The sequence below is a fragment of the Equus asinus genome, chromosome 20 (genome assembly GCF_041296235.1).
Source record: "Equus asinus isolate D_3611 breed Donkey chromosome 20, EquAss-T2T_v2, whole genome shotgun sequence".
NCBI classification, from domain to species: Eukaryota; Metazoa; Chordata; class Mammalia; order Perissodactyla; family Equidae; genus Equus; species Equus asinus.
In genome coordinates, this window is record NC_091809.1 from 92,480,944 (window position 1) to 92,507,194 (window position 26,251).

The 26,251-nt window shown below is 52.7% G+C and overlaps 1 protein-coding gene and 2 long non-coding RNA genes across 6 annotated transcripts in view; 2 read left to right on the plus strand and 1 right to left on the minus strand.

Moving 5' to 3' along the window:
- The window catches only part of LOC106833124 (uncharacterized), a 57,633-nt gene extending 55,183 nt beyond the window's left edge, over window positions 1–2,450 (plus strand). Inside the window, exon 8 of the long non-coding RNA XR_011495872.1 lies at window positions 794–2,450. This is a non-coding gene — a long non-coding RNA (uncharacterized lncRNA). The remainder of the gene's footprint in view (window positions 1–793) is intronic.
- The window catches only part of LMO1 (LIM domain only 1), a 41,526-nt gene that overhangs the window by 5,697 nt on the left and 9,578 nt on the right, over window positions 1–26,251 (minus strand). Inside the window, exon 1 of one of the 4 annotated variants that reach the window (XM_070491017.1) lies at window positions 24,768–24,790. The exons of the other annotated variants lie outside the window; for them this stretch is intronic. The gene's annotated coding sequence lies outside the window, so the exon portion shown is untranslated. Of the gene's footprint in view, window positions 1–24,767; window positions 24,791–26,251 lie in introns of those variants that run through there. 4 annotated transcript variants of the gene reach the window in all.
- Window positions 2,452–8,602, plus strand: LOC123279081 (uncharacterized). Its single transcript, XR_006516922.2, has 3 exons — window positions 2,452–5,487; window positions 6,442–6,563; window positions 7,408–8,602. It is a non-coding gene; the product is annotated as an uncharacterized lncRNA (long non-coding RNA).

A 26,251-nucleotide genomic window follows, 5' to 3' on the forward strand; every position in this document is an offset into this window, starting at 1 on the left:
GATTCTCCTCAGGAATGCTTCTATCTAGATTCAAACTTCCTATCTGCCGTGGCCTGAGGGAAGGGAGGATCTGAGCCTCTGGATCCTTGCTCATCCCACCAGGATAAGAATCTGAGCCACTGGGCCTCTCTCAGGGCCCATATAAGCTTCCCAACATACAAAAAAGTGCTGAGTACGAAAGGCAGGAATCTCAACAAGGCATTCACTGAAGGGAGGGGAAGACCTCCCAGCAGGAGGTCATGCACACCATGCACACTCCATGCACACAGGCACCGTGTGCAAGCACATGCATGCATGTGCACAGAGGCACGGGCTCCTGGCCCCTGGCCCTGGGGCCACAGGGAGTGACCACAGAGAATGACAGTTGAGGAGGAGGTGGAGACAGGTTGGGGAGCCTGGACATCCACGTGGAGCCCTGAGGCTTGAGTGTGGCAAAGACTAGGTTTGGAGGGAAGTGAGGGAGGCTCAGAAGCCCTGACCTGGACAAGGGGTTGCCCGTGAGAGCTGCCTGAGAGCCCCCCATGGAGGCGGTGGGGTTGGGGGTGCCTCCCCTGACCAAGGCTCAGGAGAACAGAGGGGTGGACTCTGGAGGGAACAGCCCACCCCTGCCTGCCCCCCCCCACTCCCCGCCCCGGCTTTCCCACAAGCCCCTGAAGTCTGCCCTCCTCCTGGCCCCATTCTCTCCAAGGGTGGTCTGTACCCTCCAGGGCTCTGGGTTCAGCTCCTGTCCCTCCCTCCCCTCGCTGGCCCCAGCCCAGAGTCTGAGCTGCTTCCTTTCCCTTCGCTCTTCCAGATGTGACCGTTCCTCAGGCTTCAGGGGAGAGAACCAGCCTCCAAGGGGCCTCAGTCTCAGAATCCACAGACGTCGGGTCAGAAGGGCCCTCAGAGTTCCTCCAGGCAAGTGTTCTCATTCTACAAATGGGGAAACTGAGGCCCACACTGTTCAAGGAGCTAGTAGAAACCACAGATCAAGTTGGCCCCGGGGGTCCTTCCCCTGCTCCTGCACTCTTTCTCAGCTTCGCTGCCTCCTCAGACTTCCCTTGGGGAGGGGGTGGCCCCTGGGCCAGGGCGGCCCTCCGGAGCCCAGGAACAGCGGGTTAGGTGAGGGCAGGGAGGAGGCAGCCCAGGCTGTGATGGGCTCTCTCCCTCCCCACTCCAGCCCTGCAGGGCCGTCTGTTAGCTGGGAAGTTTGCTGCCTAATTTCCTTAATGCAGTTCTAAAGGTTAATTGGTCTGAGAGAGTGATGGGGCTCAGGATGACTATGTCCTCAGGCTTGCCTGTGTCTCCTCTGGCAGGGTCCAGCCTGGTCCCAGAGCTCTGAGAAACCCGGGGAAGCCAGCTGGAGAGCAGGCACCCCTGAGAGCAAAGGGGAGCCCTTGCCTGTGTCTCCTCTGGCAGGGTCCAGCCCGGTCCTAGAGCTCTGAGAAACCCAGGGAAGCCAGCTGGAGAGCAGGCACCCCTGAGAGCAAAGGGGAGCCTGTGAGTCTCCTTCCAAAAGGCCTGGCCTACAGGGGCAAATGGGGGAGAGGTTAAGAGAGCTGGATGTGGGGAGGTCTGGGGGTCCCAGGCTGGGATTACTGTCCCTGGGGCCTGCGGAAGGAGCACCCAGCCAGCATAGCTCTGCATATACATACCAACTTGGAAAATCTCAGGCCAGGCCTCTAGCACAGCCCTGCAAAGGCTGACTTTCCCCTTGCTCACCTGGGCTGGCAGCAGGCCTGGCTCCCTTCCCAGCAGTCCCGGGCCCTCCAGGGGCTCTACACTTGTGCCATCACTGGCAGGGGGGGTGAGTGGCTGGACCATCCACATGCAGGGGATACACCTGGCCCACAGGTATACCCCCAAATGAAGGAGGATCCCAGCACTAGGAGTGTCTGTCCTGGTCCATCTTCCATCTGGCTTGGCTCCGGGACAGGCTGGCCTTTCAAGCTCAGGCCCCAGCATGCCTGGCCCCTGAGGCTGCAGGGTTATGAACTATAGCACCAGCCAGCAATTCCGTCCCCAGTGGGACCTGCAACCTAGACGACCCAGGGAGGCCATGCGGAGCGAAACTATAGGCTGCCCCAGGTCCCCTGCCCCCTGCCCGTGCCCAGGCTGGTCCTGGCACACAGCAGGTGCTCTGTAAGGCCTGGTTGCTCTGCTCTAGGGTGCTGCACTCTGCCTCCTGGAGAACTCTTAAGAAGCTACGTGGCTTCTGCCAGTGTCTCGTGTCCACTGAGACAGGGAACGCCAGGGTCAGCGTGGCTGAGGAGGTCCCAGAGCTTTGGGGACATTGAGCTTTCTCTGTCTGGCCAGGCTGAGGTCCTGGGAGAAGTCTGACTCAGCCCTCCCTTCTTTAGGGAACACACACTGTGTTTGCTCTCACTGGGCTAGTCCCGGAGACTGGACAACACTCCTGGAAAGGTGCGGGGGTTGAAGGGGGCATCTGTGGTCTCCTGCTCCCCAGATGGAGCGACGTTCCCCAGAGGGTCCGGGCTTCCCCTCCCTGGCCTCCTCCCCAGCCCCACCCACTGCCAGCCGGCCCTGCAGACACCTCTCCCCACCCTCCTCCCCTGCCTGGCTGTGGGAGCTGAGCCTCGGGGCCATGCACTTTCCATTAAGGAGATAGCATCCCTTTGCTGAAGTCCATTTGGGATCCATTTTAGTGTTATCTAAAAATCAAATCTACATGGTAATCCTTTTAATGTACTTCTGACTTTAGAAAAAACCAGCTTTGCGCTCCTTCAGGAAAGGTTTTAAAGCATTACCCAATAATTACTACTCACCCATGAAAACACTGATATTCGACAACGGCTGGTGTTTGCCCCTGCGCACACGCATGTGCCAGCTCCGCTCGGACGCACACACGGGACGGGCAAAATAAACCAGCTCATCAGCCCGTGTGTTCCCCTCAAATCTTATGGTGTGGGGGTTGACATTTGAGGGGAGATAGGCCAAGCCCCTACCCCGCCTCTATGCCGGGCAGCCAACGGTGGAAGGAGGCAGCCTCGCCGTCTGACTCATCGGCTGCCAGACTCTTACTCGCAGCTCTTTAATCTGAGGAAAAGCCAGACAGTCCGGGCAACAAGAGGGACTGCCAGAGGTCATTCGGCCCTTCCTGCACCCTCCCTCCAGCCAAGAGAGAGGCCCTCCTCTTCACATGAACCCCCCAGAGTGGTCTGCAGGGCCAGACCCAAGTTCTCAGCAACTCCTGCCCACCTGTCCCAGGCCAGGTTGCCCTCAGACCCAGCACTCAGACTTCTCCAAGGTGCCACGCCTACTGGCCCCTGGGGCCCAGCAATCCGATGCCTCCAGTTTGCACAGCGGCTGAGCCTGGCGGTGCAGAACTCCCGCCGCCTCCCAGGGGACTCCTGCGAGGCCAGTCCTCCACCCCAGAATGCCTGCCCCACCCAGCCCAGGTCACTCCAGGCTATGCCCTGTGGTTCCCCTGCTGGCAGCCACACCACTGGCAAGTCCACCTGGCATTTGAGGCCCCCTCTCACATGCCAGCATGTCCTCCTCGGCACTCCTGGATCTGGTCCCTGCAGAATCCTGGAATAATGTCCCTTTCCATCCTGCAAATTGATCCTGTTTGCTTCTCTAGTAGGGCCTTCACTCCACCACTGCTCCAGGGAGAAATGCCTTGTCCTGCCCATCCCCACTGTCCCCAAAGGTCACAGTCACAGTGGGGTTGAAGCTAAGAGCACAGACCTTGAACTCAGAGAGCCAGCTTTCCAGTCTGGGAACTGTCCCAAGTAGCTGGAGGGCCTGGAGCAAATCCCTTCACCTTTCTGACTTGCATCTGTGAAATGGGGGCCCCGATAGTCTCTTCCCATACAGACCGCGTGAGGGTAGACTAAGTCATGCCTGTGAAGCCACAGCAGAGTCTAGCAGCCAGAGGGGGCCTGCAAATAGGAACTGGTAGCAGTGTTAAGATGCCCCCCAGCATGTCTTCCTGGCTCTGACACTTGTTCTCTTTCTTCTTTAACTTTTTTTTTTTGAGGAAGATTAGCCCTGAGCTAACTGCTGCCAATCCTCCTCTTTTTCCTGAGGAAGACTGGCCCTGAGCTAACATCCAGGCCCATCTTCCTCTACTTTATATGTGGGATGCCTACCACAGCATGGCGTGCCCAGCGGTGCCATGTCTGCACCCGGGATCCAAACCAGCAAACTCCTGGCTGCCAAAGCGGAACGTGCGAACTTAACCACTGCGCCACTGGGCCAGCCCCGCTTTAACTTTTTATGTTGACATAATTTCAAAGTTTCAGTAAAGTTGCAAGAATAGAAAGAATTCCTGTATACCCTTCACCCAGATTCCTTAAACATGAACATTTTTCCATGTTTGCTTTATCCTTTTCTATCTACCTACCTACCTATAATGTTTTTCCTGACTCATTTTAGAATTAGTTTTAGACAAGAAGCCCCTATACCCCTTAATACTTTGGTGTGTATTTCCTAAAAGCAAGGATATTCTCTCACACGACCACGGTACAATTACCAAAACCAGGAAATTATCATTGATAATAACACCATTATTTAATATACAGACTTCATTTGGATCTCACCACTTCCCTCAATAATATCTTTTATAGCAAAATAAAATTCTGGATCATGCATTGCATTCAGTTGTCAAGTTTAGTCTACTTAAATCTGGAAGAATTCCTAAGCCTTTCTTTGTGTTTTAAGACACTGAGATTTTTGAAGAGCACAGGCCAGTTATTTTGTGGAATGCCTTCAATTTGGGTTTGTCTGACCCTTTGACTATATGACTTTAACTCCTTGGTGCCTCAGTTTTCTTTGTTGTAAATAAATATGAAGACAGTGCTCACCTCATAGAGTCACGGCGAGGAGTAAAGGAGTTAATACGTGTGAAGTGCTCAAGGCTAACTGGACTTGTCGTCCAAAGTTAGCTCTGATCAGTGTCACCCCATTCAGCACATGGGAAAGGACCTCCTTAGTCACAGCTCCACCTCAGGTCCCTAAAATAGTGATGGACGCATTTTGAGGAGAATAAACTAATTTGAACGAGTCACCGGGGTTAAAGTTGCACAGGTACTGGATAGCGTCCAGCATTACCCCAAGCACACTCTAGTGGTCACTGCAAACATGTACAGAAGGAAGTCAGCCCCACCTGTCTGACCGGCAGCTTCAGTGACCAGTCAAGTGGGAAGGGGGTGCTGCGGCGGCTCAGAGGGTGACAGCTCAGGGCAGCTCCCTCTGGCTGCTTTGGGGAAAGCCCTGGGGCACAGGCAGGTGCAGCCTTGGTATTTCTCATAGTCTCCATGTGCCTCGGCACTGATTCCAAACCCGTGCCCACACGGCACAACACAGCTGCCAGGTGCAGCTCTGCAGCTTCCCTTCCTCACCGCAGGCCCCCTCTCCTCCTCAGGGGCAGGAGGCAGCCTGGGCAGGGCTTTCCCAGGGGCTCAGGGAACTTTGCAGAGATGCTGCCGACAGAACACAGCAGAGCTCAGCTTCCAAGTGCTTAGCTCAGAGTCGCCTGAGGAGGTAGGTACCATCGTTATTCCTATTTGAACAGTGGGAAAGCTGAGGCGCAAGGAAGGTTATGACTTGTCAAGGGTCACACAGTTAGTGTGTGGCAGAACTGGCATTTGAACCCTGGCACTCTGTCTCAGGGCCCAAGCACTGGACTCATCTGCTGTGCTGCCAGGCTATGTGCTGCCATCTCTGAGGTGCTAGCAGACCCAGGCGGGAGACGTTACAGAGACTAGGAGACACAGGGGAGGTACACAGATACATACACAAATACCCACAGCAGCACAGAGACAGTAACACGTATGCGTGTAATCACATATGTCTGCACCAGGTCCACGAGAGGCGGGACTGTGTCTGTTTATTCCCCCCCACAACAGTTTTATTCCGTACCCAGCACTGTGCTAGCACACAGTAGCTGCTCAGTAAGAAGCATGACAGTGCACGGCCATGCATCCAAGCACACACATGCATGGATGTGCTCATGTAAATACACACACATATGCATGAGCAGTCACGTGCACGTTTACTGTCTTTAAAAAATCACATTTCCAAAAAAATGGATCATAGCTCAAAACCGAGCTCTGATTTGAATGAAACCCACGAGTCAGAGGCCTGGTGCTCTGTTCTCAATACGACTTCCCCAAGGAAATGGAAGAACGTGAGTGCCCCAGGTTTCACCCACAGGAATCCACGTGGAGCGGCGGAAATTATCCAGACATTATCAGCCCCACAACTGTCACACTCACTTCAGCTGCTGGGGGTGGGGTCTGTGGCCTCCAGGGATCTGGGTCCCTGCCACCTACAAGGTGCTGGTACCCCCTGGGCTCATACCCGGGCCTGGAACTGCAGAGGAGGATCCCAAACAGAGCCAGCCAGTGGCCCCTCCCAGGCATCAATCCCGTTTAATAAGGAAATTTGAAAGTGTAATCTAATTCCGCAGGATCTCTTTAAATCTCGTTTTCTCAGAAGTAACTTCATTTCGCACGGACACCTCCAGCCCTGTGAGAAGGCCTCCATTTCACACCAGTTTTATCTCCACAATTTCTCGTCTCAGTGCACTCCTGTCCCAGGGCCTCGCCACGCAGCAGGTGAGGCCCGAACTAATAGCATTTCCTACTCATTTGGAATCAAAAGCCAACGAGAACAACTGTTGAAACGCGTGGCTACAGCCACCCAGAGCACACTCATTACTGCCCCTCTGCGCACCCATTCGCAGGCGCCATGTTTGCTGGGTTAGATGAGGGAGAGAAGTGGGGGCTCCTCTAGCCTCTTAACTCCCCACTCAGGCAGAGAAAGGAAGGCTGGGGGGCTGGGCTCGGCTTGCAGGGTGGTGGTCAGCTCAGTGGAGGGACGGGCACTGCCCCTCCAGGGAGTCTGAGAGAAGAGGCAGGCAGTGTAGACATGAAGATTGTGGGCCCTGCAGACAGACGGCCTCAGATTGAATTCTGGCTCCATCACTTCCCAGCTCTGCCTCAATTTACTCACCTGCTAAATGAGAACAGCCTATTTTAAAGGATTATGCTGAAGATTAAATTAGATAGTGCACATGAAGTGTTTACACCAATATTTGACACAGTAGCTTAACAAAATCAGCTAAGAAAATTTCTGGATCTCTTAGGACCCAACAATTCTACTCCTAGGTATACACCCAAAAGAAATGAGAGCTTACGTCCACCAAAGGAGATGTACAAGAATGTTCATAGCAGTTTTCTTCGTAATAGCCCCAAACCAAAAACAACACAAATGTCCATTAACAGTAAAATGGATAATAACTTAGAGTAGATTTATACAATGGAATAGTACACAGCAGTGAAAAAGAATAAGTCACAGATACAGCATGGATGAATCAGACAGCATAATGTTGAATTAAAGAAGCCAGACACCAAAAAGTTACATCCTGTATAATTCTATTTCTATGTAATTCCTGAACAGGCAAAACCCATCTGTGGGGAGAGATGTCAGAATAACGGTGTGATTGTCACCTGGCAGGAGGCATGAGGAAGGCTGCTGAGGGACCAGAAATGTCCTCCATCTTGATCTGGGTGGTGTTTAAATGGATATGAACATATGTAAAAATTCGGTGAACTGAATATTTGAGACTTGTGCATTTTACTGTCTATGTGTTACATCTCAATTAAAAAAAGAACTAAGATGGAAACTCTTCAGTCGGACTTTATACGCCTCTTCATAAACCCACCATTCACTGAGCACTCACTACAGCTGTTATCTCAGTGAAGCCTCATTTTCACTCTGAAGTAGTAAAGGATTGCCCCTATTCAACAGATGGGGAAACAGGCCCAGGGAGGCTCGGGCCTTTACCCAAGGTCACACAGCCAGAAGGTTGCAGGGTAGGGGTTGGAGTCCCAGGCCTGACAGACTCCAGAGTTCAACTTCTCATCCAGCCCACACCCATGGCCCCCCTGCACAGCCCGGGTGAGGAAGCCTTGCTGGGGCAGCCTTGGGTTCTCCCGTGCCGCTGGAAGCCAGCCGACGCGGGGCAGGGACAGGGGGAGTGCTTAGGGTGGGCCGGGCTAAGACCAGGCGGGATGCTGCCCAGGCAGGGCATTGACTCCCACCATGCTCTGCAGGGTCACAGGCCATTTCTACTCACCTAGTCGTCCTTTAGAAGCTGCTGCGGGTTCTTGAAAGCGCTTCTGGTGGGGCCAAAAAGCAGATATGGACCGGAAACAAAAGACAAAGAGGGCACAAGGACTGGGAAGGGAGCAGGAGGGCTGTGTGGAGGCAGAGTCAAGACGTTTGCATTGCAGCCTTCAGGGGGACAAAGCCTTGAGAAGGCACAGGTCTAGGGCAGGGGTGGGAAAGCTGAGCTGCGAGGGGAGAGCTGGGGGCTCCAGACCATAGCGACAATAGCAAGGGAAGCCTCAATCAACAGCCAAGGGCTTGAGTGTGAATGAGGGGATGGTGGGGGCTGGGGAGGGTCCTGGAGAAGGGCCCAGCTCAGAGTAAGAAAAGTAAAGGAGGTCCAGCATGCTTGCCTTCTCTAGAGTGCCAAGTTCCTCCTGGTCCCCACGGTCCGCCACATTAGGGAAGGCCACAGGAAAGCACAGCCCAGTCACATCCCCAACCTCAGCCCCTGTAGTCACGTTCGACCACTTGGTAGTACCCCTTACTGCTCTGCACTCAGGAATGCTCACCCTCATCGGGACCTAAGCTCAGGGAAATCACACAACCTTCCAAAGGGCATCTTGAGGGTGGCCAAGTGGGGTTTCAGACCCAGGCTGCCGGCCAGGAGGCGCACCCCACCCCTTCCTGCTCTATCCAGAGGCGGCATCACCCCACCTTTTCCTAAGCAGTGGGGAAAGTGGACTCCTGCTCGGGCCCTGCCAAAAGAGGCCAGCTCTGAAACACGCCTTACAGGGATGCTGCAGGGCAGAGCGGCCAATGGTCCCCAGAGTCCCTGGAGGAGCCATCTCCTCTGCGGGAGCATGAAGCAGCAGGCATTTTCACAGCGTTTTTTGGGGGAAGCGAGCCTCCTCAGGCATGCTGTGTCCTGGAGCCTGAACCCGTAGGGACCTTCTGTGTTCGGAGATGAAGGGGCTGAGGAGTGGCCACACACATCTCAAGAGTCTTCACTGAGGGAAGCTGAACCCCACACAGCCCGGGGTCAGGCAACAGCTCTCGGGGACCCAGTCAAGAACGTGCAGAGGGGCCTGGACGATGCACCCGGAGGCAGCGGAGCAGGGGCAGAGGAATCTGCGCTCGCAGCCGCACGCATTTTCTGCAGTTCTCCAGTGAGGGGAACTAAGAAACCTAGGAAGATGCATGTGCTCCCTGTAGCCCGTCACAGGGAAGGATGCTTAAGTGAACTGCGTAGTTGCCTGCAGTGAGTTCTCTTCCATTTCTCCGGTTGTCTCTATAAGGTCCCAGAGATATCTAGAAAGCAGTATCTCCAAAATAAGACCCTAGATCTCCACCCCAAAACCTGTACCTTGACCGCAGGCTTCTCTTCACCGTACTAACACCACCATCCACCCAGATGCTCAGGCCAGAAACCCAGAGTCATCCTCATCCCCTCTCCTCTGCCGATTCCTGGTCCCCATCCAACCTGCTTCATTCTATTTCCAGAGCCACCACCATTTTTCACTGCACCATCAGCACTGCCCCCACCAGCCTTATGTTTCTAGCATCTACAATTCAGCTTCACACAGCAGCTGGAGAAATCGTTCAAAACCAAGGAGGTCAGGTCACTGCTCAGGTTGAAACTCTTCCTTAACTTCCAGTGGGCTGGGAATCACATCCACACTCTTCATTAAGCCCATGATAGCTTCACATGGTCTGTCCCCTGTCTCCCCTTCCCTTACAGTGCTCCAGCCACACTCCAGATCTCCCTCCTGCCTCAGGGCCTTTGCACATGCTATTTCCCCCTTCCCAGAACACCCTTCCCTGCCTCTTCATGTGGCTGGCTCTTTCTCATCTTTGGGCTTCAGCTTAAATGTCATCTCAGAGAGGCCTTCCTTGACATCCTTATTTTCTTATTTAAATGACTCCTCATTCATTTCCTTCTGAGTTTTTATCACAATTTGTAATTGTTTTACTTTTCTGTGATTTTACTTAAGAAAAATGATTGGTTTCTCTCCTAAGAGTACAAACCCCATGAAGGCCTGTTTTGGGGGCTCTGTCTGTCTTGTTCATCATTGTGTCCCCAGCATTGAGTCCCACAGCAGTCACTTTTCACCATCAGTTCAGTTAGTGAATGAAGAGACTGAGCAGAATCTATCCAGATGTCACTGGCAAGAGTCTACTGGCCAGAGTGGGCCGAAGCACACAGGCAGGCCAGAGATGGGAGCCTTCCTCAGGCTTGTTGCTGCCCCATGCCACACCTGTAGCATCTGTAGGCACCTATGGGCACCTGTAGCCACGTGGCCCTAACAAACAAAGCAGATCCAGCTGTGGCAGTGCCCAGGCCCTGCCTGCCACAATCCGGATTTTTGAGAGGCTCACCCCAGGGCTCCAGCTAAGAAAAGACAGCTCTTGTGCAAATATAAACCCTCTACCCCTTAGATAAAGGGGCAGCAACCCAGTCCTTCAGCTTCTACAGATCCAGCAGAAATGATGCCCCCTCCAAACCTCCCCTTGCACATAACTACTCCATCTCAGCCCTCGGCGGGCGGAGGTGGGGCCCCAGAGCTCAGGCATCTGCAGAGCCTCAGCAGCTCTGTCTTGCCCTTCGTGCCTGTGGCCTGGGCACCCCTCCTCCCCTGGCACAGACCTAGCCTCCCCAACTACCCACCAACAGCCCTCTTGGCTTACAGACATGACCACTCTTCCCTCCTGGCCTAGTCTGAGCTTCTGGGGGCCAGTGGGAGGAAAAAGCCCCTTTTTGCTGCAAAAAACCCCAGGCCTGAGCCTTTCTCCATCTTTAGCCTCCCCCAAGCTCCATCCCATCCTGGGCTGCTGGAGCCAGCCCCCAGGGCCCTTGACAGGATCCTGCTTGGAGCTGCACAGCTGTGGGGACCAGTGTGGAAGCATCTGGAAGCCGCACTCCCCAGACAGCAACTCAGCTGCTCCCTGGGCACCTGCAAAGCCCGCCTCACCCATCTAATGAAACAGGGTTCCCAAGAGGCCTGCAATCTCCGCAGAGGAGGAGGACGGCACGGCCTCTCAGACGAGTCTCAATTTCACAGCATCAGGGATGCGAGCACCAGCGCGCTGAACCAGAAAACGAGAGTCTGGCAGGAGCTGCAGACACACCGTGAGCGCCAGGGGATCGGAGATTAGGGCCCTTCAAAATCAATTTTGAATTCAAACTTTTAAATGTGTTCTCCAGACCTGAGGAGGAGACCCTCCAGGCAGGCTTGGCCTAGCCAGCCACTGGGTCCTCCTTCCTTCTCGAAGTAGCCAGAGCCCATCTGCTAGCCACTTGGCTGGATGAGGGAAGGGAGGGTGAGGGGGCTAGGAGGCAGGCTCCTGACCCCTCCCCCAGGAGCCTCAGGAATGGAGCCCCTTGGTGCCTGCTGGAAGTGCTGCCCTGGGGCCTCCTGGTGAGGCCTTGGGGGCTGCCCCATCCTCCTTGCAGACCTGGATGAGAGAAGCTGAAGGCAAGTCCCACGTAGGCCACGTCCCCTTTCACCCCCAACCTGGCTGAGGAGGTTCATGGGGCACCAGTAGATGAAGCCATTTAGAATACGAGCTTCAGAGTCAGACAGGAGGGATGTGTATCCTAGACCAGCCACGGGATCCCAGGGAGAGGATTTTGGTTCGGAAGTGAATTTCCCTTCCGGAAACCTGGTAGGAGAAAGCTTGCTGCAAGGGTCTCGGAGCTCAGACTCTGTGCAGTGAGAGTGTCCCGAAGCTCCCCAAAGCAAAGAGAGAGAAACTGTCATCTGGGGTGGGAGTCAGCAGGGCAGCCTGGCTGCTGGGAAAGACACTGTGGCCACAGGCTGTATTATCCGAGGCCTGGTGTCTACAGCCAGGGAGCTGACAATCACACCGTCTGTCACCCATCAACCACGTGTGGAGTACCGAGTACCATTCTGGGCCCAGCACTATGAGGTGGACAGGGAGACACAGGGCAGCGGGCCCATCAGGAAGCTGAGCAGAGCAGACTGCTCCAGGCAATGCTTGGAGGAGGCCCCAGGGCCCAAATAGGAGAGCCTTGGAAAGCCTGGCTAGCGGAGGATGCTCCTGGCAGCCCAGCCACTGCCCCCGTGCTCCTGCCTGGGTCCCTGCTCAGCCACATTTTTTTCCTCCATGCCTACTATCAGCCCATGCTGATGCCTTCCCCATCTCTGGGTGGAGAAGCTGGTCCATGCCAAGCCTCTTTCACCCCAATGACCTCACAGTTCCTGCCCCCCAGTGCTCCAAACCCCAGGCTACACTCCCGAGACACAAACATGAGTGACTGTGAACCACTTCCCCTGAGAGGCAAGAGAAGGGGGAGCCAAAACCTTGGCCCACAGAGACCTCAGAGGGAACCCCTTCTGGAATGAAGAGCACTGGGAACGGGCTGGGGTCACTCGACCACATATGGGAGAGAGGCTCCCCACCCCACCCCCAACCCCTAGCTTGGGAGTGGGCTGCCGGCTCTACAAGGAAATTACAACATGGGCCCGGGTAATGCTCCTTTTAGTTACAGCATAAACTGCGGCAATAAAGCGTACCTGGGGAATGTTTAGAGAAAGCACTAATGATTTCTTCCCCAGTGGTTAATAAATTCACTTCCAGATCAATTTGTTCGCGATAGAGCCCGGCGAGCGGAACCCGCGCGGCGGGCACAGCCGACTGTGTCTTTTTCAGTATAAATGATTTATTACGATGATTAGCGGCACATAAACAATTTAAAATACAACGCTAATTAGTTTGGGGAAGAAAGGAGGGGAAAAGCCACCCTGCCTCTCTCCCCATTATGTTCTACTTCCCTAAGTGTGTACTTTTTAATTAAATCCAAATGTCGCAATAAATTTAAAGTGTTTTATTACCACTCGGGCTAACGAAGGCAGTCATGCAGCCCCCTCTCAGGCAGCTGTGGGCCGAGCTGGGGTGAGGATTGGGGCACCAGCAGGGTCTGCCCGCAAACTCTCCTGGGGACGGGAGATCTTCAGGAGACCCCTAGAAACCTCTCCTGGTTTCTGGCGCCCCAGGTGGGAAGATGCTGAGACGGCTGGGGGGTGGCCACCTTCTCTCACCTTCCTGATCAACCCAAGTGATAGCTCCTTCTTAACTGCAGCCCTGACGAGCCCGGAAGCCAGCCACTTCTCCTCAGTGGCCTCACAATATCCTGCACCCTCTTCAAGCCCTCCTCGAACGCTCCATAACCTCGTACCTAACACCTCTGCACTCTTGGCACCAAGCTTGGCACTTCCTATACAACATTACCAAGTTCTCGGTCCAGTGCTATGAGTAGTAATTATTGCTTCCATTTTATGGATGGGGACATCGAGGCTTAGAGAGATGGAACAACTTATCCAAAGTCACACAGCTAAAAAGTGGACTTTAGCAAAGTCTTTATTCCTATAGCACTGTTCTGCCTCAGAGCCCACATCTGGCCACATCTGGGCCCTGATTTCCCTGCACCTGGGATGGGGCATAGAACATGGTGGCTGCTCAGGCAGGGCTCTCCGGAGTATAGAGCTCCCCCTCGCCCAGAAACACATTTGAGGCAGGAGTTCAGGCCAACGAGCTGGACTCTGATGAGTCTGAGTTCAAGTTCAGGCTCTGCCACTGACCCACAAGGTAAACTCAGTCAAGTCCTTCAGCCTCCTGAGCTTCAACTTCCCCAGCAGCAAAACTGAAGTGACGACACCCGACTCCGCAGCAGGGCTAAGGAACCAGAGCAGCTGCAATGAGCAGAATGCTTTGCAGTCCTTGACACGCTGTCTAAGTAGGAATTACTAACAGAAGCACTTAAGATGAGCAGGGATCCGTAAGAACCCCATTTCACAGATCAGAACACTGAAGCCAGCAGGAGGAAGGACTTCCCCAAGGTTCCTCAGACCCTCAGGAGCCCACCCAGGACCAGGCTGCAGGCAAACCCCCCTTCTGGAAGCTCAGCCATCCAAGGATGGTTTCTCTCCCAAACACTCTTGCACTGTTTATTTGAAATTAAAAACAAATATCCCAAAACACAGAGTTACCATATGACCCAACAATTCCATTTTTAAATACATACTCAAGAAAATAAAAACATAGGTCCACACAAAATCCTGTCTACGAATGTTCATAGCAGCATTATTCGTAGTAGCTAAAAAGTTGAAACAATCCAAATGCCCATCAACAGATGGATGGATAATTAAAATGTGGTATATCCATACAATGGAATATTATCTGGCCATAAAAAGGAAGTAAGTACTGATACATGCTACAACATGGAAGAACCTTGAAAACATCATGCTAGGAAAGAAGGCAGCCACAAAGACCACATCTTGTATGATTCCATTTATATGAAATGTCCAGAACAGGCAAATCCATAGAGAGAGAAAGTAGATTAGTGGTTGCCGGGAAGGGGGGTGAATAGGGAGTGACTTCTAACAGGTATGGAGTTTCTTTTTAGGGTGATGGAAATGTTCTTGAATTAGATAATGGTGATGGTTGCACAACTGTAAATATACTAAAAACCACTGAATTGTACATTTTAAAAAAGTAAATTTTGTTGCATGCAAATAATATCTCAATAAAGTTGTTATAAAGCAAATCAAAACAAACACTTCTTTGAGAACAGAAGACATCAGTTCATGAAAATTAAGTCCTAGGGTCAGGGGAGGGGGCCTGGGAGGTCCAGCAGCCAGCCCCCACGGGGAGGCACGGCCCTGGTCACCCCATCTCCTGTCAGCTGCTCCATAGAGAGGAAAGGGCTCCAGAGCACCCCCTTGTCTCCCTCCCCAGTCCCCCCATCCAGAAACCTGACCGCACCCACTTTCCCATCCCTGTTCTCCAGGAAACTCAGACCCTACTGGATCTGTCACTCTTCTCTGACTCATCTGCTTCCACCACTGCAGTCATGCTTTGTCTTCCCACATCTCTCCTTGCTGAAATTTCTGCATCCTCCGAGGCCTGTGCCCTACCTGCAATGCCCTACCTGCAAACTGGGCATGCCCATGGGGGAGGGTCCCTCTTTCAGACCTTGAGCTTGTCCTACGTTGGGTACCACAAGTCATGGTATGTGCATAAAGAATAGGACCCAAGTGAGGCCCTCCAGGCCCCCATCCGAGGTTCAGTAAGGAGTGCTGCCCTCTCTCAGGGCCTGTGAGCCCTGCTGGGGACAGGGGTGTGCAAGCTCAGATCCAGGCCACAGAGGCCAGGACAGAAGGCAACAAGGCTGCCTTTGAGGCACATGAAAACTGCTGGAGTGAGACAGTGCAGTACCCAGGCTGGGGACAGCTCCCTTTGTCTAATTTGGCTAATCTGAGAGGGTGACTCAAGAATATGAGGCATCCTGGCCAACAGGGGCTGTCAGGCCCACACTGTGGCAGGTGCACCCAACTGCTCCCGAGTCTTGGGGGATGACCATGGTTAGGCTGAGGGTCGCTGTGGCACCTTGGCCTCATCTCAGCAGACAGACCAGACTCCAAGTCTTTCACATGTGGGAAGAGCCCCATGGAGGGGACAGGACAGCTCTGGCCCCTTGAGGGGGATATCTTGGCCATGGGCAAATGGACAAATGCCCATTTTCTCGGCACATGGCTGGTTCCATGAGTCTTCGTGGCTTCATCATGGGATGCTGTCTCAGGAAGCTGCCTCTTAGGGAAACTATCCCTGAACTTCTCCAAACTTCCCTTCCAAAGTCCTACGGGGTCTGGGGCTGAGAGGACCTCCAGGGCTAAGGGATGCCGGGGGAGGGCTGGCAGGTACCCATCACTTTATGCAGCCACTGCGTTCTCACCAACAATTCCTCAGGTGGGCACAGCGCTGCCCAGCTGGCAAAACACATGAAAACATTTCCCCCTACTTGAGTTTGCAGGGGACAGGGAGGATGCTCTGGGCCCTAATCTATGTGGGAGGAAACAGGCTCAGAGAAGCTAAGTGGCTTGCCCAAGGTCACACAGCAGTGGGTGGTAGAAAAAGACTTGCCTGAGATCTCATTGTCAGAGGATGGCAGAGCAGGACTGGAATCCAAAGGCCACACTTCTTACCCCCCTCCCAAGTCCAAAGAAAAGCACCTCTGCAGTAACTTGTCACACCCTCATACAGCTGCTGATTCTTTTAAAGAATTTTAAAGATTTCAGATCTGCATGTGTCTGGGCTGGTGCTGTTGGGGTTTCTCTCCTCTTAGGGGAGGGGATCCAAGGCCTTCACCCTGGAAGGGAGGGCAGAGCTCCTGGGAGTGTGGGCCATGGGGAGAAGAGTGTGTAGCCCTGAGACAGGACGGAGGGGGCCAGGTGGGTCTCTAGGTCCCAGGCAGCCCGGCAGGGGTGGCGCCATCACAGACGCCCCTGAGGGACAGCTCACAGTAGAGGCAAGGCCTTCAGTCCTTTGGACCACACAGAGGCGCTCTGTGGCCTCAGCTCAAGTTCTGCTCTTCTCTGGGCTGATCTTAGTTATACATAATTAGAGGGTGGACTGTATTAGACACAGATAAGGGTAGGGAGACCCTTACTCTGGGAAAGGGTTAGCCTCTTTCCTAGAATCAGGAGCTCTCATGGAAGCCAGCCCAAGAAAGAAAACAGGCTGGGAACTGGGAAGGCCAAGAAACTCTTTATAGACAGATCATGTGAGGCCAGAGGAGTGAGGAACTGGCCTATAGGTGGCTGGGCAGGCCTAGACTTGCGGCTTCTCTGCCCTGGTGTGCTCCTGCCTGCTGCAGGGCCTCGTGCTTCGGCTGTCTCCTTTGGAGCCTAGAAAGCCAGGATCTTGGTCCAGTCATGGGGCGGCAACAGAAGAGGAAGGGTAGTGTTGGGGAAGCCTCAGGCCAAGGCTAGGCTGGGCCAGCAGAGGCCTCCGAGACAAAGGTGGGTAAGATCAAGCTTCCCGCCAGGGACTCTGGTCTGCCTGCCCGGGGCTCAACTCCAGGAGTTCAGGCCCTGCTACTGGTAGCTGAGAGGCTCCAGCCAGGATCTTGAACACCGGGAGACTCAGATGAGCCCCTACATTCCCAAGGCCACAGCTCCAGCCATGCCCTCTACCATTTCTCTCCTGGACTTCAACTGCCTCCTTTCTGACCATCCAGACCTCCCCCCACCCCAACCCCTGCACCCCCTACCCCAAGATCCAGACTACAAGCTCAGAAGGAAACCCAAGGAAGGAAGGAGGGAAGGAGCAGAGGGCAGTGGAGGGGTGGGGAGGGTCACCCCTAAAGTTCAAAAGGAAGAACCCCTCCCTCCCACCTCATGCGCTGTTTATTCTGCCCCTAGTTTTATCTCCAAACAATTTAGTCTTCCCAGAGTAGCTGTGGTGTCACGATATACTTGCTCTTTGTCCCAGTTCCTGGCATACAGCTCCTAAAATCCTAGGAATTTCCTGAGTGATAGGGTTGGCTCCTGGTATTCATAAGGGGCCCCTTTTGAGCACACCTGAGTTTATGCTAATGAGGTGACTTAGGGTGGGGCCCCTAGATGGTCTCTGGATGGGGTCACCAGAAAGACCGAGTGATGAGAGGGCAGGAGCTTTCAGCCCTACCCTCCCACCGGCCTCTGGAAAGGCAGGGAGGTGTTTGGAGATGAAGCTCTATAAAAAGTCTTGAATGACACTTGACGAGCTCTGGGTTGGTGAACACATCCACTAGCCAGGAGGGTGACACACTCCAGTTCCACAGGGACAGAAGCTCCTGTGCTCAGGACCCTTCTGGACCTCGTTCTACGTACCTCTTCAACTGGCCGTTCACCTGTATCCTGTATAATAAACTGGTAAATGTGTAAATGTTTCCCCTGGGCTTTGTGAGCCAATCCACACATTGTCTAACCTGAGGAGGGGATGGTCGGAACCCTCATTTATAGCAGGTCACTCAGAAGTACAAGTGACAAGCTGGACGTGCAATTGGCCTCTGAAGTGGGGGCGATCTTGTGGAACTGAGCCTTTAACCACTGGCATGTGATGCTACCTCTGGGCAGACAGTGTCAGAATGGAGTTAAATTTGTAGGACACCCAGTCGGTGACCTCTGAGAATTGGAGAATTGTTTAATGGTGCTGGAAAACACTCCAGAGTAGCCCAAATGATCTTAATAAAATGTCAATCTGTCCTCTCTCCGGGACAAAGGGATCTTTATGACTCTCTCTGTGCCCCTCCCGACCTCCTTCACCTGTTGACTGGCTCATTCATTCACTAGTCACTTAACAAACTTACTCAGCATCTCCTACTAGGCGCTAGGCCCTAACACCTATATTTTGACAAGAATTATAACAACACTGATGACTTTTCATCAAGAAAGTAGTTCTTAATGAGCTTCAGTAAATTAATTTCACTCCTTGATCAATTCTCCATTCACTAGTGTCAAACCATTTCTTCCTCCTTCCCCATTTTCTTTTATTGGAATTATTTTCATTGGGATCAATTATTTTTAAATTTTTAAGTGACTATTTGGTTGGTGATCAGTTTTTGGCTCATATCAAATGTTACAAACTAGAGCTTTGGCCACTGTTGAGATTTCTTTTGTGGTAATTATTTCTACCAGAAAATATTTCCTCAGCCAACTTTAGCAGATCTAAATTTTATCAGGAAGATTTGAGTCCTCTGTCAATTTTTAGTCAATAACATATTTTACCAGGTGCAGTCTTAGCTGTTGCCAAGTTTGCTTTGTGTTCATTATTTCAAACAATTTTCATTTTTTCCTGGATCTTTTTTTTTTTTTTTACATTTTCAATAATACTAATGAGATGTTATTCTCACATATAAGGCATATTTTAGCACTGATCCGATAAAGCATTCTCAGGATCAAAGGGTGGTGTGAAAACATCACTGGGGCAAAAAGGCAGGTCAACACATCACACTCTGCACTTGAGCTGAGTACCAGGTCAGATCCTGGCGCCTGAGGGAGCCCTGCCCACTGCCCTCTGCTCCACCAGAGCCCAAGCCCCTGCCAAGACACCTTGCAGATGGCAAACAGGTTCTGGCTGGGATGAGAGCAGTTGCCCGCAAGAGAGCCTCTGATTGACAGGCAAAGAGATGGGTGCAACTCTGATGTTGCATCTGAGGTTGGATGCAGCCTCTGCTTGGCCCCAGATGTGTCTACTCAGAAAGTAGCTCAGAGACACCCAGCTGAGAGAGGAAGCAGATGCTTCTTGGAGCCTTAGTTTCTTCCTCCCCGCCTGCCCATACAAGGAGGTAATTGACCAAGGTCCTCTCTGAGGTCCTCTCTGAGGTAATTGACCAAGGTCTGAGGCTGTGACTTCCACTCACTGGCCTCCAGGCTTTGGGCCTGCTCCAGGGGTCCCTGCTGCCTTCTAGTTGAGACTGCCTGGGAACAGTTGGGGACAGGACCATCCACCTGGATTCAAATATAGCAAGGGCAAGTTGAGGGGGTGGGGGGGGGGGCGTTGTGTACAAATGCTCTCACCTGGGATCTCTACTTCATCAGGTGGTTTCTTTCTCCTGGCCTTGGCCTCACCACACCCATTCCCCACCAACAGTCTTGTCAAGCAGCCAGCGACCCTTGGAATGTAAATGGGGAAATGCAGACCCAGAGGGAGGCAGGGGCCTGCCCAGGGACAAGCTGTGAGCTGGTGGCAGATTCAGGCTGTGGATGCAGGAGGTCTGGCTCCAGCCCAGGGAGAGCCCCCTTCAGCCCTGCTCCCACACGAGGAGCTGCTGAAGCAGCCTCTGCCCAGGCCACCTCAGAGACACCGCCTCCACCTTGCCTGGCAACAGATGACCAGGGGTTGAGGGGTTGAGGCCCTCAGGGCTACAGCTGCGGGAGGCTGACTTAGGAAGGAACCACTTTCACTTCCTTCGAGGGTACGGTCACCACTGAGGGAGAAGAGAGGCCCTGCGGTGATGGACGGCTGCCTTGCAGGTTCCTAATGGCCTCTGCAAAATTACCATCTGTGAAAACAAGAATCCAGCCCTGGCCCTGGGCCCTGTGTATGTGTGTGTTTACCATCAGTGCCATCGCCTCTCATCACCAGGGCCAGGGAGGGCCAGGGAGTGTCTTTGCCACCAGCTCCCCAGGCTCAAGGTAGGCAGAGGCCTGGTTCTCATCTGAACTCTGCCACATACCAACTTGCTGGGCTATCCCAGCCAAGTGTCTTTCTCTCTCTGGGCACAACCTACTCCTCTGCAAAATGGGGCTAGTGTTTGACCTCCTAGCCTCCCAAGGGTACTGTGAAGATGAAATGAAAGGCTTTGAGACATCTGTGGCCTTCCCTGGCGTGAAGTGACCCAGAAATCAGAGGCACTGGGCCTCCCAGGGATGGAGCTGTTGATTCATTCTCTCTGGGGGCAGCTAAACTGCTGGACCCCAGGGGCCTGAGATGCTGTGCCAGAGGCTAACCTCCCTCCGTAGGCCCAATGATCCTCTCTCTCCTGGTATTCATGTCCTGTGTAATCTTCTCACTACCTTGAGTGTGAGCTGGACTAGTAACTTGCTCCCAAGGAAGAAAATACAGCAAAAATGATAGAATGTCACATCTGTGATTAGATGTGTCACATCTTATAAAAGGCTGTGACTTCCTGCTTGCTAGCAAACACTTTTGCAAGAGGCCATGTAGGAGAGGCTCGCATGGCACAGAACCAAGGGCAGCCTCCGATCAACAGTCAGCGAGGATTGGAGGCCCTCGGTCTAACAGCCCATGAGGAACTGAATCCTGCCAGCAACCAAGTGAGTGAGCTTGAAAGCTCATTCCCGCAGATGGATCTTGAGATGGGACCACAGCCCTGGATGACACCTTGATTATCGTCTGTGAGAGATGCTGAGCAGAGGACCCAGCTAAGCCGGACCCAGACTCCTGACCCGCGGAAACTGTGAGATTAAAAAATGGGTGTTGTTTTAAGCTGTTAAACTGTGAAATAATTTGTTATGCAGCTATAGATGACTAACACACGACTGCACTGGCACACACACAGGACAGGAGGGCCCTCTCCTCAGGCCAGAGAGAGGGGGCCCTGCAGACAGACCTCAGCCCCAACTCCATGTTGTTGTGAGCTTCCCTCTGGAGCCCAGTCCTGGCTATGGAGTGCTGTGAGGAGAGGAGCCCAAAGCACAGGGCCCACACTCCAGCCTGCCCTAGCCAGACCCCCTACTCTGTGCTGAGCAGATGGGGAAAGTGGGTGGAGCTGACTCACCTCCTCATGGAGCCCCAGCCCCTGGTCCTCCCCAAAGAGCAATCCTCCCAGGGCTCTGAACCCCAGGCACTTGGGGAGCAGAGTAAGCGTTCCAAAGCCACTCCCACCTTCTCCCCTGGTCCCCACCAAAGCCCTAGGAAGGGCAGGGAAAGCACATCAATCATCCATAAGACCATCAAGAGCTCGGCCTAGGGAAGGCTCAACAGACCTCAAAGGTGGTCGTGCGTTGACTAGTTAGAATTACTGTTGCAATTTACTACTCAGAATTACTAAGTGGCAGAGATGGGATTTGAACTAAGTCTGTCTGACTCAACGCCCTGCTAGCTCCACTTGTTTGACAAATAGGAAAATGAGAAACGGTGAGTTCAAGCATTCTGATGATGCCCAAAGGCAGCCCCCACATGATCCTTCCTGGACAATCCATCACCAGGGATTAGGAATTGGAGTTTTTAAAGATTCAGGGGAGGGTTGGCCCAGTGGCATAGTGGTCAAGTTTGCACACTCCACGTCAGCAGCCCAGGGTTTGTGGGTTCAGATCCCTGGTGCAGACCTACGCACTGCTCATCAAACCATGCTGTGGTGGTGTCCCACATACAAAACAGGAGAAGATTGGCACAGATGTTAGCTCAGTGATAATCTTCCTCAAGCAAAAAGAGGAAGATTGGCAACAGATATTAGCTTAGGGACAATCCTTCTCACCAAAAAAAAAAAAAAAAAGATTCAGGGGAAAGAAAAGACAGGATGGAGTGGGTGCTGGCTATGGGTCATAGGAAGCTCCCACTTATCTGGGAAGAATGGGCCTCCCCCATTCCCCCATCAAGTCATCACACCAACTGGCAAAGTTGAATTATTAAAACTCCCTTCTGGGGTACCACACAGATTTTTCTCCACTGAGACTCAGAGCTGAGGGGCAGCCGCTCCCACCACACAATATTAAAATGTCAGGAGTTTAAGGCCTGCGTTGGTTAAGTCATAAGTTATCAGCACCCAGTGAGGGCCGACAGAATGCCTCCCTTAAATTATTAAGCAGAAAGCGTCAGACTGTAATATTTTGCTAAACCAAAGTACAGACAGAGACAAAGATGTCATTTCAATATTTGAAACCAGCAAGTTTAATTTAAAATAAGAGGAAACCAATAAGCTCAGAACATAGCAGCGTATGAGAGGAAAATTATACTGTGAGAGGAAAAAAAAGTGGAAGGACTTAAGAAATTTATAAAAGTAATCTCCAAGTGGAAATTAGAAATCAAGGCCTAGAAACAGAATAACACAAAAGAAATATTACTGTCCACTTTCTAAATCAATATAACACTGCTCCACGCTGGAATTACCATGGTAACTCAAGTAAAAAGAATCAAGCAATTCTTATTATTTCAAAATAAAATCACAGCCTGAAGCCTGGGTTTTATTACAACCACTGATAGATCGCTGGCTTGTATTTATCTGAAATATTGCTTTTCAATCAGCTGGTTTATGAATGTACCCAGGCCTCTCACCAGCCCACTTACCATCCCGTTTTGAGGAGAGGGGCTAACCAATGAATTGATTCCCGCCTGGCTGCATCTGCATACATGCCCCGGGTTTAGTCAGCCCTGGTAACCACGGAGCTTCACACCCCTTCCAACTGTCCAGTGGCTTGCAGGACAGAGAGGAAAAGTGGGAGAAGGCAGTGGGGGCTGACCTCTTGTGGCCCGCCTCTCTTGCCCGTGGAGGAATGGGCCAGGGCTCCAAGGGCAGGTCCCACAAAATGCCCCAAGAGCAAGACTCCCTCATCATCCCCCCAAATCACCCTCGCTGGCTCCACGCCCTCTCCTGAGAACTCTCCGAGTGTCTTCTCCCTCATCCCCAAGTCTGCCAGCTGGAACAGGTAGCCTGCAGAGCGCAGACAAGGAGAGCACGCTCTGCCGTCAGACGGCCTGGGTTCACCGCCCAGCTCTGGACTTGGGAGCTATGGAACCCGCGGCCAACTACACAGCCTCCTTGTACAGCAGTTTTCTTGTCTGTAAAATGAGGATAATACGAGTAGCTTTTTCCTGAGGTGGTTAAGGTATTAAATGAGATCATACACGGAAGATGCTTTGGTCAATTGAGTACAGAAATGGCCCCACTTCTCTACCCCTCCCAGTATCCATGCCCTTTGCAATGTGACTTTTCACCTCCTCCCTTCAAGGGTAGAACCTGTTTCCCCACCCCTTGAACTTGGGCTGGGCTTGATTTATTTTGGCCGATAGAATGTGGCAGAGGTGACAATATTCCAGAGCCAAACCTAGGCCTCAAGCAGCCTTTAGTGTGCTCCCACTCTCTCCCCTGCATCTGTGTCCTCTATGAGAACAAGCTGGAAGAGCCTGCTGGATGGTGAGGGACATGCAGTCTTGTCACCCCCAGCATCCAGTCCATCAGCCATCTGCCAGGCATGAGGCCAGCCGAGACCCAAAGAACTGCTGAGCCCAGCCCAGCCTAAACCACTGACCCACAGATTCGAGAGCTAAATAGACGCTTATTGTGTTAAGCCTCTGAGTTGTGGAGTAGTTGGTTATGCAGCAGTAACTAGCTGATACATATGCATAGCACAACGCCTCACTTTTAAGTACGGGTTCAGAAAAACAATAGTTATTGTGTTTTTAAGAACCCTATAGACCAAGGGGCTGAAGCCACAGAGACCATACTGTAACTGTATGGAGAGCACCACCACTTCACACAGGCAGGAGGCTTCCTGGCTTATCAAGTGTATACATGGACCTTACCTGCCAGTAGGTGTTGTTCCCACTGTAGAGATGTGAAAATTAAGGCCCAGTAAGTTGTCTGAAGTCACCTAGCAGTCAGATCTGGCTAGAACCCAGGTCTCCTGAATCATGCTGGCAGGCTGCACCTGAAGACAGTAGGCCACTCAAGAAAGTCCAATTGGGAAGGGGCAGAAGGTAGGAGCTAGTGACCTGATCTGCCCCTGTGACCTGGACCAGCCTGCTCACTTCTCTCCCATAACCTTCTTTTATTGTGCCCCTAGTTGTGTCAGCCACTGTGGGCTCCCAGCTTAGACAGAACACAAAATAAGCACACTCCAACCAATGAGAGACAAGCTTGTTGCTAGGTGGGGTGGATGTGACTCTGAGCACAGCCTGGAATGGTTTGTAAGAAGCTTTGGTCACTTGTAGGCTCCTGCAAGACCAACTAAAGGGGAGAGGATGTGCCAGACAAGGGGACAACACGAGCAAGGGTAGGGAGGCCAATGCCAGGTCTGCATGGAACACAAACCAGAGCGGACATATTAGACCCACATAGCCTAGCGTGGCTGCAGGTCTCAGGCAGAATGCCAGGGTACCAGAGGCTGGGTCATCTGGCTGTAATGAGCACCAGGACAAAGACGGTAGGTGGGATGGGAGAGTTCCAGATGAATGCAACCCAGTGGTGTGCTGATAAATACGTAACAACTGGCTCTCTGGGGAGAAGTCCCTATTTGTAGTGTTTGCCAATTTCCATGGTGTTACTACTCCCATCATGGCTGATTTCAAGCTACCAATGTGATGTTGCCGAACTCAGCATTGGCAAGAGATGTGGAAGTCAGTACAAGTTGACGCCCCTGGTGTAGTCCTATCTCGAGTACAGACCTGCCAGGAAAACTCACTCTAGCAGCACCATGAAGAGTTAAGCTTGAGGGTGGGAGGATGTCCTGCAGATCTCAGGGTCCTTCAAATCCATGCAGGGTGGGCAGGCAGCATGGGCTACATGCCATATGCACCTCAAGGGCTTCTCCAGTCCGTGAAGGCCCAGGCTAGGTTAGGACCCATCAGCACCAGCCAGGAGGATCAACACCTGAGGACAGAACCACATCCCCTGGGTTGTGAGTAGGCTGGCCACGGCCATGCCTGGGAGTCCCAGGCACATGGCGCTGGTCCGGCTGATGTTTTTCCTCATCAGAGTTTTCTACTACCCATCCTTATCACGCCTTGGGGACAGGGGAGAGGGCATGAAAGTGAGACACAGAATGCAGAAAGATGCTGAAGCTCTGGGCTCTAACTCCCTACAACAGTTGTCTCAGTTGCCGCCATACAAATGGAAGGCCTTGCAAAAGAGTGATCTTGGAGCCTTCTTCCCTTGATGCTACCCGCCAGCAGGTTAGCCTGCCTCCTGGACAGCGGTGATCGATGGCCATGATGGATAAACTGGAAGGGGCAGGGGGAGGGCCTAGTGGCCAGCAGTGAACAAGGCACTGAACTGGGCACAGGACTATTTCAGATCATACTGTAGCTGTGCAGAGAGCACTGTCGCTTCACACAGGCATGAGGCTTCCTGGTTTATCAAGTGTGTACATGGACATGATCTCATTTAGTCCCCATAACAATCCAGCCAGTTAGATGTGGTTATTGTCACTGTAGAGATGAGAAAGTACAGGGATAAAGCAACCTCAACGTTGGGTGGGCAGGGAATACAAAACCACAGTGGACATATTGGACCGGCAGAGCTTAGCAGGATGGTAGATGTGGCAGTCAGTCCAACAGTACCTAACACACTGGGGCACCCATGCCCTTTCCTCTACTTTCTTCCCTAACTCCTTTCAAACTTCCTAATGCCCCTGACCAGGGGGTTCCTGGGAGGCCCGTGGAGATGGATCTGAACAACAGCCTTGGCCTCCTGGCTACATGTGGGCAGCTCTGCCCTGTGTGGGACACAGTTCTAGAGGGGGCCTGCATCTGCTGAGGACCCCAACATGGCTTGGGCCACACCCCCAACAACCTCCCCAGCTCTGTCTTCTGCTCAAAGAAGGCCCAATCCATCCAACCACCACCATTTCCCAACTCCAGCAACCTTGCGCCGGCAGCCCAGCTGCGCCAAACCTGAACCTCATGTCTCCTTCACCCATGACCATGAGGGTTGGCCGCCCATGTTCGCTAAAAATCATCCATCTGTTCCAAGGGAGAGAGACCAAAATAGACCTCCTCTTGGTCCTGCTCACCAATGAGGTCTGCTCAGAGGCTCCTTAAATGGAAGTGGGTGGGGCAGCCACCTCCTCTGACTCTGGGACATAGGGTGGGATGGAGAATCAATTCTCAGGAGGGATGAGAGGCAGGCCTCAGCTCTAGGAAAATGCATATTTCCATGTGCTAAAAG